Raw genomic sequence first — 9,849 nt, 5'->3', positions numbered from 1 at the left:
ATCAATCTTAAATTTATTAAGATTTATTTTGTGGCCTAAAATATAATCTATCCTGGAAAATATTCCATGTGTGCTTGAGAAGAATGTATATTCTGTTGCTGTTAGATGTGATGGTCTGTAAATATCTTTTGGTCCATTTGATCTAAAGTGTAGTTTATTTATTTATTTTAAATAAATTTATTTATTTTTATTTATTTAATTTTAGCTTGTTGGGTCTTTGTTGCTGCACACGGGCTTTCTCTAGTTGTGGTGAGCAGGGGCTACTCTTTGTTGCGGTGTGCATGCTTCTCACTGCGGTGGCTTCTCTTGTTGTGGGGCATGGGCTCTAGGTGCACGGGCTTCAGTAGTTGTGGTGTATGGGCTTAGTTGCTCCATGGCATGTGGGATCTTCCCACACCAGGGCTCGAACCCATGTCACCTGCATTGGCAGGTGGATTCTTAACCACTGTGCCACGAGGGAAGTCCCTAAAGTGTAGTTTAAACTCAATGTTTCCTTATTGATTTTTCTGTCTGGACGATCTCTCTATTGTTGATAGCTACCTTCACTTTTTAAAATTCTTTTTTCTTTTTTCTCCTCTGATTGGATAATTCAACTGTCCTGTCTTCGAGTTTACTGATCCTTTCTTCTGCTTGATCTAGTCTTCTACTGAACCCCTCTATTTAATTTTTCAATTCAGTTATCATATATTTCAGTTCTGTGATTTCTGTTTTGGTACTTTTAAATATTTTCTATCTCTTCATCAAAATTCTCACTTTGTTCATGTATTACTCTCCTGACTTAAGTGAGCAACTTTATAACTATTACTTTGAACTCTCTATCAGGTAAATTGCTTATCTCTGTTTCATTAAGATATATTTTTGTAGATTTATCTTGTTCTTTTATTTGGGATATATTTCTTTTTTTCTTCATTTTCCTCAACTCTCTGTGTTGGTTTCTATACATCAGATAAAAACGCCACCTCTCCCCATCTCAACAGAGTGGTCCTGTGTAGGAGATGAACCTTGTCTATCAGTCCAGCCAAATCTCCTGATTGCCTCTCAAATCTTTGATTGTCCAAGCTTATTCTTAGTACCTCCCCATACCTGTACCAAGACCCATTAGCATCCCAAAGGAAAGATTACATTCAGCACCTAGATGCAGGCTGATTGGAAATCACATCCTCTGACAGCAACTGAGAAAGTATATAGTTAAGCTCCTTCCAAGGAAGAAGAAACTGGGAGATAGTTGATTTTGTCTGTTTTCTCTGTGCTGGGCCCAAGTGTATAGCTGTAGAGGTGTTCTCCTGCACCTGTTAAGAACTGCTTCTTTGTTTGCTATAGTACTATGGGACTTGTGAATTCAAACCCCATTGGCTATCAGAGCCAGGTAATCCAGAGGCCCATCCCTCAGGCAGCAGCCACACGATCTGAGGTACCAGATATGTGTACAAGCTCTTTCCAGGGAGATACTTGTGACTTTGGGGTGGGCTAGAGGGAGAAGAGTGTCCAGCATCTTCCACAGAAACTGGAGAGGACTATAGCCAGCTCCCAGATGCATGCTATATTAGAAGCCTGACCCTCAGGTAGAAGCTCTTAAAGTATTCAGATAGAACTTTCTCAGGGAAAAACTAGAAGCAATTTTGCCTGCTTCCTCTCTGTTGAACCTTGGGGAGACAGCCATGATGAGTGACTGCACCTGCTAACAACTGTTTCTTTGCTATAGTTTTGTGGGTCTTGTGAATGCAAACCTTGTTGGCTTTCAGAGCTAGGTGTTTTGGGAGCCTGTCATTCAAGTTGGAGTCTTAAAAGTTGGGGTCCTAAATATGGGGCCCAAACTTTTAATTCCTCAGGTAGAAGTTTGGAATTGGGTGTTTCCTCCCAATTGTATGACACTGTGCTGAGCATGGGGCTTATGGCAAACATGTCTCACTCTGCTTTCCTACCTGTTTTGCTGTGGGTATTTTCTTACTCACCCAATATGTAGGAGTCACACAGCTTGCTTCTGGATTTCTTTCAGAGGTAATTGCTCTCTGTGTAGTAACAGAACATTCATTGTGTCCATGAGAGAAGTGGGGTTAGGAGCCTCCTATGTCATCATCTCAGCTGACCCCTCTTTCCCTCAGTCTTCTTTTAAAGTCGTTTTACTTATATCTCATTTTATTGACATTATCTGTTTGTACTCAACCTCCCTAATTGGACTCTAAATAACATGAAGGCAAGGAGTGTACCTTCATAATTTCCAGTCTGCATTACCAAATTAGCACAGAGTACATAGTCAATAAATGAACAAAGACAAAAACCAAATGGAACCAGGAATTCTAGTAGGTAAATAGGTCCCTTCCTTCTGAACCTTCAGGCATGATATCTGGAAAACAGTTTGAGCAAGACAAATTTGGAATGAGTGAATTAGAGCCATGGTTGCCAAGAAAGCCTTTTATGATTGGAAGGGAACCACCAAACAATTTATGTAGGCTCAAGGAGTCACTCTGAGAAATAGTTCTGTTTCTTCTTCCATTTTACAAGAAAAATAGTAGGAAATAAAGATGAAGAGGAACTTTGAAATAAAACCTTATAAAGCAAAAAGCGATGCCCCTCCCATCTTTTAACTATTGTTCACAAGTCACTTAAAAGTCCTAAGAAGGTAAATTAATATCTTCTCTTCTCACAGGTTATGAACAGGGAAGTAAGACTGGACTAGATCCACCTATCAACAGAGCCTGAAGCCCAGGTGCTGGAGCAGTCCACATTCCCCACAGTGCTTCTGGCCTTAAGCAAAAATTCACCTTGCTATGAGGCTCAGACAATAAATAAAATAACCTATGAGGAACTGGAGCTGGAGTTCATATATATTTTTAAAATCTTTATCTTCACTTAAATTTTATTCAATGCAAGTAATTTATTTCTTTACTATTCACATGTCTATTTTAAAATATGGCTAAGGAGTAGGATTGTGTGGTCCACATTTCCTCTGTCTGTGGTCTGCATGTGAAGAATCTTGACTGGTTAGTCATTGTTGAGAGTTTTGCTAAACTACTCGATAATATTGCTGCCCCAGCATCCATTTTGTGTGACCAAGCAGCCTGCAGGGGCCTTAAACTAACTAGCCCCCATCCAGTGAGTGCATGCCCTAGATAACACCATTACAGTCATAAGTAAATGTAAGATCCTGATATGACTCCCCCAGCCACCTTTGGGTAATTACTCTCCCCTGCCTGCCAAGGCCTTCTCCTTGTGCACCCCTTAAATAAGATGCTCCACAAAGCTCACCAAAATCCCACTCTTTTTGGTTTGAATTGACCAATCTGGACTTAGCCAGAAAACACCAAAATATTCCACCTGTAGACCCTAATAAAGGCATGTGCCCCAGGTCCTGCCATGCTCTCTCTTCCTGTACCCTGCCTTGACTTCCTCTCATGGCCCCATGAGGCATGCAGTGCACCTCCTCCAGGACTTGTGAGTAATAAACTTCTCTATTTCAATTCCTTTTCTTGAACTATGGCTCAGCAACCAGATACCCAGGGCTCTACTTAACAAATGCTCATTTAACAAAGTTGCAAAAATTCCCTCAGGGGAAAAAAAAAATTAAGAAACCTTAATTTCCCTCAGGGAAAAAAAAAATTAAGAAACCTTAATTCCATAAGGTTTCTGCTCACAAAATTCCCTAAAGAAAATAACCAGCCCCTAAAGGGGCTGAAAATCCAATCACTTAGAATAACTGCAAACTTCATGGTAACACTATAGATTTTTGTTTTCATTATTTCTTGCAAATAGTTATTATCTACTATGTGCCAGTTATTTTCTACTGTGTGGAGACACACAGAGTATCTGCACTGGATATAGTAGCAGACAAGACAGAAACATCCCTGCTCTTGTAGGATTATAGTCTTAAGGGGGAGATGGTCAACAACCAAGTAAACAAGTAAAATGAAATGAAATAGTGATACCTGACACAAAGAAATAAAAACAGGGCATAGTCTAGACAGAGTCAACAATTACAAAGTCTCTGAGATAGAAGGGGGCTTGAGGTTCTTAAGGGATGGGGACAAGGGAGTAAAAGAGAAAATGTAATAGGCAAACATACAGTGAACTTTCCATTATATCCACAAAGTCACCTTCCCAATCGTCTTGAATAACTGCACTTAACACATTAGGCTCAAACATGCTATTATTTTAACACCTTTTATTTTCTTTTTAGAAATTTTCACCTTTTTTAGACTTACAGTATGTAGACATTATAATTTAAATTCTTCTTGAAGCCAAAGGAACAGAGTTATAATTGCTAGTTGCACTGTGGTATATGGCTTGAAAGTCCAAAGTATTTAGCTGGAATATGTACCAGCTGCAGAACATAACTGAAGCTTGTATCCTTAAATAAATTTGCATCAGTGGCTTGGTTTCCAAAAAATAAATATCTTTTCTTTTTAAGAGTAGAAAAGGGTTTCACAACCTCTTAGAAATTGAGAAGTAGCCTTTCTGAAAAATAACTAATTGGCTTAATTACTGAATCAGGCTTCTCCTAAATGACTTTGCTCTAAATAAAATAATCTTTGCTTTTTTTTTTAGGTATAATTTGCCATTAAAAATTTTTTTAGCATCAGTAACTGCTTCCATTACCTAGTCAGCCTCAATTCAGGTTTTAGAGCCCTTCCTTTAACTTAACAGGGCAACAATATCATTTTGTGAAGGTTGGAGGAAGGGGCTTGATAAAACAGAAAGAACACTTTATATGAAGTCAGATATTTGCTCACATATTTATTCATTCATTGATTTATAAATATTTATTAAAAATCTTACTATGTGCCAGGCTCTGAGGTAGATAGAGTAGAGGCTGAAATAGACATGCTCTGTCTTCATGGAGCTTTTAGTCCATTTCCAGTTCCCTCACATTCTTCTCGCTGGGTAATTCTGAACAAGTCATATCACCTCTAAAAGCCTGGATTTCCTCATGAGTAAAATAAGCAATATGTAAGAAGGGTTGTGAGGATTATAGATAATAGCATAGGCTTAGCACAATGTCTGGCATATGGTGGTTACTTAGTAGATTTCAATAAGGACATCCTACCCAGAGGTCTCATGTATTCAGATAGTTCATTAGAGGAAAATATTTCAGTTCTAAAGAACAAATGAGGTAGTTTCAATTAATTGATTATTTTATTACTGTTTCATTTGTTACACTTATTGGATAGCTGTATAAATATGTTAGTTTGAGCTAATAGCTCTCCAGTTTGCTAATGTCTATCAGTAAATGATAACTTTAATTCCATAAGGTTTCTGCTCACAAATGTACACGTCCCAGAACAGGACTTGCCTTGGTTACTATTTTTAATCAATAACAAGAATCCAAGATGACACAAGTTCTTTAGAATCCTAATTAATGGCTTTGGTGATAAATGTTTACTATCACAGATACTTGTTTCAGTTTCCACCAAACCTACACAATAAAGATGTGCACAGTAATTTTTCTTCCTGAGGATAGAAAAAGATTGAATATTTCCTTCAAAATGTTACTTTAATCCATTCTACCAAAACATAACATAATGATACATTTTCAATAGTTAAATTAAAGCTCTTTACAAAGGTCATATAAATACAGAGTCATTATTAAAGTAGAAGCTTAACACAAAGCAAGGGGAAAAAGAGATTTCCTCTAAGGTAACTTGGTTTCATATTATTTTCAAAATAACAATTCCCCACAAATGTCACTTGGGAAATGCCCATGAGCACCAATATCAGAGGAAGTTATGGATTTGCCCACAGAGGGACTTAAGTTTACACAGAGGAAGGAGGTTGAAAGATGGGGCCAAAACTCAACTGGCCTCCTAAGGTTCATGTGGAAAGACAGTTTCAACTTTGTTTTTGTCAGTTGCACAGGGAGGTGTATTTTTGGATAAAAGCAGGATTCCAGCTGTCTAGCTCAGTTCTATGAATCAAGGGGAGATTTACATGCATTGTCTCTGTGGCCTGACTCCCCAAATTTGATGTGGACCCCTCTGAGGCACTGACAGGTAGAGCTTATCTATTCTGCTGGTATATGCTTCAGTTTTCCCTGTTTTAAATCTGGCCTTTACTAGATGAGGTCAGAGATACAATTCCCTGGCATACTAAATCAGTTATCAGTTTAGTGAGAAAATCAAATTATTTGTCTGTCTGGTAGACCAACTGTTCATCTGAATTAACCAACAGGTGGCAAGAGACAACAGCCCTTATCAATAAGCCAAATGTTGGCTGACTTGATTGGTTAATTTATTGACCACTGAATTCAGCTAAGAGAATGGCTCCGTTTCAGATAGCACCTGAGTCATTTCATGTCTTTCCTTGCTTTTTTGTTAGTGGAAGCTATAAAACCTCTGATTATTTACTGAGTATTTGTGTTTTTACTTTGCTTTGTGGTAAGTCTCTTCTCTTTCCCACAAGCTTGCTTTATGTGTGTGTCCTGAGGGAATGGAATGCGTCCCAATTAGGAAAAATATTCAAGTTGGAAGGGATGTTAAAAATCATCAAATCCAAATAACTCTCCAGTGCTTTAGTCTCCTTTGTCTTTATAATTTGTCCTCTCAATATCTCCAATGAAGGGAAGCAGATGCCTTCCTTTTAGCAGAAGAGCTCATCTACCTATAGATAGCACTAACTGGGCTGGCATACTTGGGAGGAAGGAGGGAGTGGAAGAGAAAGAGATGAAGAAGAGAGGAGGGGTGGAATGCGCTACAATTTATTGAGCCCTTACTCTGGACCCAGCTCTGTGCAGACATGAATCACAGACATATCATGTGATTTGGGGTTGTGGCTCTAGAGTCCAGCAGTGTGCATGCACAGAGTTAACACAGGAGCGTGTTAGCAGAGTCTACATCTCTACCTTTTTCAATAATATCCTTTTTTGATTTCCTTGCTTCTGCTGAGGTGATAGAGGGAGAGATAGTAGCTGTATATTAGGGTCAGAGGTGGGGGATTAGTATCATCAACCTCTCTGTTGCCCTTAAAAGCTTCATCTGCTCAGACCTAGAGGCAGTAGAGTTGCTCTTCCCTTAAAGGTTATAAAATGGTTTTGCTCACATATATTCGTGGTTGAGCAGGAATTTGAATCTAGGCCAGTTTAATTTTAGAGCCTGTGCTCTTAACCAGCCTTCACTGTCTTTCTAGTCAGTTCTCTCATACCATTCACCTGCTTTCTATTCTCTATCATGCCTTCCTGCACTGCATCAAGATAGTGCAGCAGACATGTAATTGCCTGGTAGAGGGAAAGCAGTAATTTCCTATGCACATATCCAGAAAGTGTTAGATTTTTTTTTAAGGTAATAAAGAAAGGACATAAAAGTAGCAGTGTGAAAGCAAGTACAGGAGACAGGTAGAGAAGGTTGTCAGAGTTTGTGACCCTTTATGGAATTGTTCCCTCACCAACTGACAAAGCAAGTCTCACCTTCCCTGAAGTTAAAACTTGGATGAGAGGTTTCCTTGTGGAACCGTTCCCCTTCCCACCTCTGTGAGATAATGCAAACTAGCCATGTACCCAAGCCCCATGAGAGGCAGTGTTCATGGTTAGGAGTGAGGGATCCAGAGCAAGTCTGAATCTCACCTCTTCCACTTTCTAGCTGATGACCATGGTTAAGTTATTTAGCTTCTCCGTGACTCAACCTGGAAAGTAAAGATAATAAGAGTACTCACCACATAGGGTTGTTGTGATGATTAAGTGGGTTACATATTTTCAGTACTTAGGACAGTGCCTGGGATCAAGTTCTATCATCATCATTAGCAGCAACAAGCAGCAACATCCAGGAGTTTGGTTGTATTCTGTCAGACCGAAGCCCTCTCCCTGAGATCTCAGGTTGTTATTTGTGCTTTGCAGGGGATTGAGAGAAGTTCTCTCTTTGTGCCTTCTCCATGCTCCACTGAATGGGCTCAGTCTGAATCGCCAGTTGCTGGACATCTTCTGGGCACCAGGAATTTTGGTCAGCACAGATTCCAGGTTAGTTCTGTGAGCCCCTTTGAAAAGCTGGAACCAGATCTCCACAAAATGGTATCTAGGACACTGGGTCAATTTTAAAATGGGATTAATGTATTGAAGGCTTTTGTATGATAAGAGATAGCAGGACGAGCTTAACTACTCACACAATTACATGCACACACACTGCAGGATGTGGCAAAAGAAATGGCCACATTTCTCTGCTGCTTCCTTCTCACAGCAATCACGATGGTCCTATTGTCTAGACTAACCTTCTGTGGACCCAATGAAATTGATCACTTCTTTTGTGACTTCACCTCTCTGGTCCATCTCTCCTGCATGGACACTTCACTGACCGAGACCATTGCCTATGCCACCTCTTCTGCAGTGACTCTGATCCCATTTCTTCTCATCACAACCTCCTACTCCTGCATTCTTGCTACTGTCCTAAGAACTCCATCTGGCACAGGCTGGCAAAAGGCCTTCTCCACCTGCTCCTCTCTCCTTACCATGGTCATGGTGTTCTATGGGACACTGACTGCCACATACTTTGTGCCCTCAGCCAACTCTTCCCAACTCTTGCACAAAGGATTTTCTCTACTTTATACCATCTTAACACCCATGTTCCACCCCATCATCTATATAGCCTGAGAAACAGAAACATCCATGAAACCCTGAAGAAGTGCTTGAGTAAGAAGCCAGGTTTCCTTAGAAGATGCAAATAGGAAAAGAACTATATTTGTTCAATGGTTCATAAACTGGATTGAGTAATTTAGAGTCTACATAAAAGGCAATTACTTAAACTATTAGTTACCAAAGACTGATGACCAGATGCCTGTGAGTATGGCTGAGAACACTGCTGAATTCTGACAGCGTCAGGTGAACTGGTGTCCCAGGAATGGTCTAAGCAGGTCAGATTCTGCTCCATTCTGCTCCAGGATCCTTGTGTAGAAGCTCATCTCCAAAATGAGCTGATAATGCTGGTCACTCATTTGTTCAAATACTCATTGAGGGTCTACTATGTCCAAGGCATTGTACAAAATATAAGTGCAAAATAAACAAAAACAGAGGAAGTCCCTGCGCTCATTAAATTCACAGTCATGGGGGAAGACAAACGTTAATCAAATAACTAGTATAAAACTACATATATAAATATAAAATTACACTTGTGATCCAAAATTAAGAATAATAAGATGACTACTACACACCTATTAGAATGGCCAAAGTCCAGAATACTGACAACACCAAATGCTGGTGAGGATATGGAGCAACAGAAACTCATTCATTGCTAGTGGGAATGCAAAACAGTACAAATGCTTTGGAAGACAGTTTGGGCATTTCTTACAAAATTGAACATACTTTTACCATATGTTTGAGCAATCACACCCCTTGGTATTTACCCAAATGAGTTGAGAACGTATGTTCACACAAAAAACTGCACCTATTTATAGCAATTTTATTTATAATTGCCAAAACTTGGAAGCAACCAAGATGTCCTTCAGCTGATGAATGGAAAAATAAACTGTGATACATAGACAATGGAATGTTATTCAGCACTAAAAAGAAATGAGCTATCAAGCCATGAAAATACATGGAGGAAACTTAAATGCATATTACTAAGTGAAAGAAGTCAATCTGAAAATGCTATATAGTGTTTTATCCCAAATATATGATGTTCTGGAAAAGGCAAAACTTTGGAGACAGTAAAAAGATCAGTGGTTGCCAGTCTTGCACTCAAGACTTAGAAGTGGGAAACAAAGATTTGGGGAAATGAGGGCTAGGCAGAGGACCCATGATGAATCTATGATGCTCCATCTCCCCTGCTATTATGGTGGCAGGCTCAGTTGGAAGCTGGAGCGTTGTATTTATTGAGTTCCACCTCTTCCTACCAGGCCCTCTCCCAGGTTCTTGCCTGAACTTGCTCCCCCTCCTAC

The sequence above is a fragment of the Eubalaena glacialis genome, chromosome 3 (assembly GCF_028564815.1).
Source record: "Eubalaena glacialis isolate mEubGla1 chromosome 3, mEubGla1.1.hap2.+ XY, whole genome shotgun sequence".
In the NCBI taxonomy this organism is placed as follows: Eukaryota; Metazoa; Chordata; class Mammalia; order Artiodactyla; family Balaenidae; genus Eubalaena; species Eubalaena glacialis.
This window is presented reverse-complemented; position numbering follows the sequence as displayed.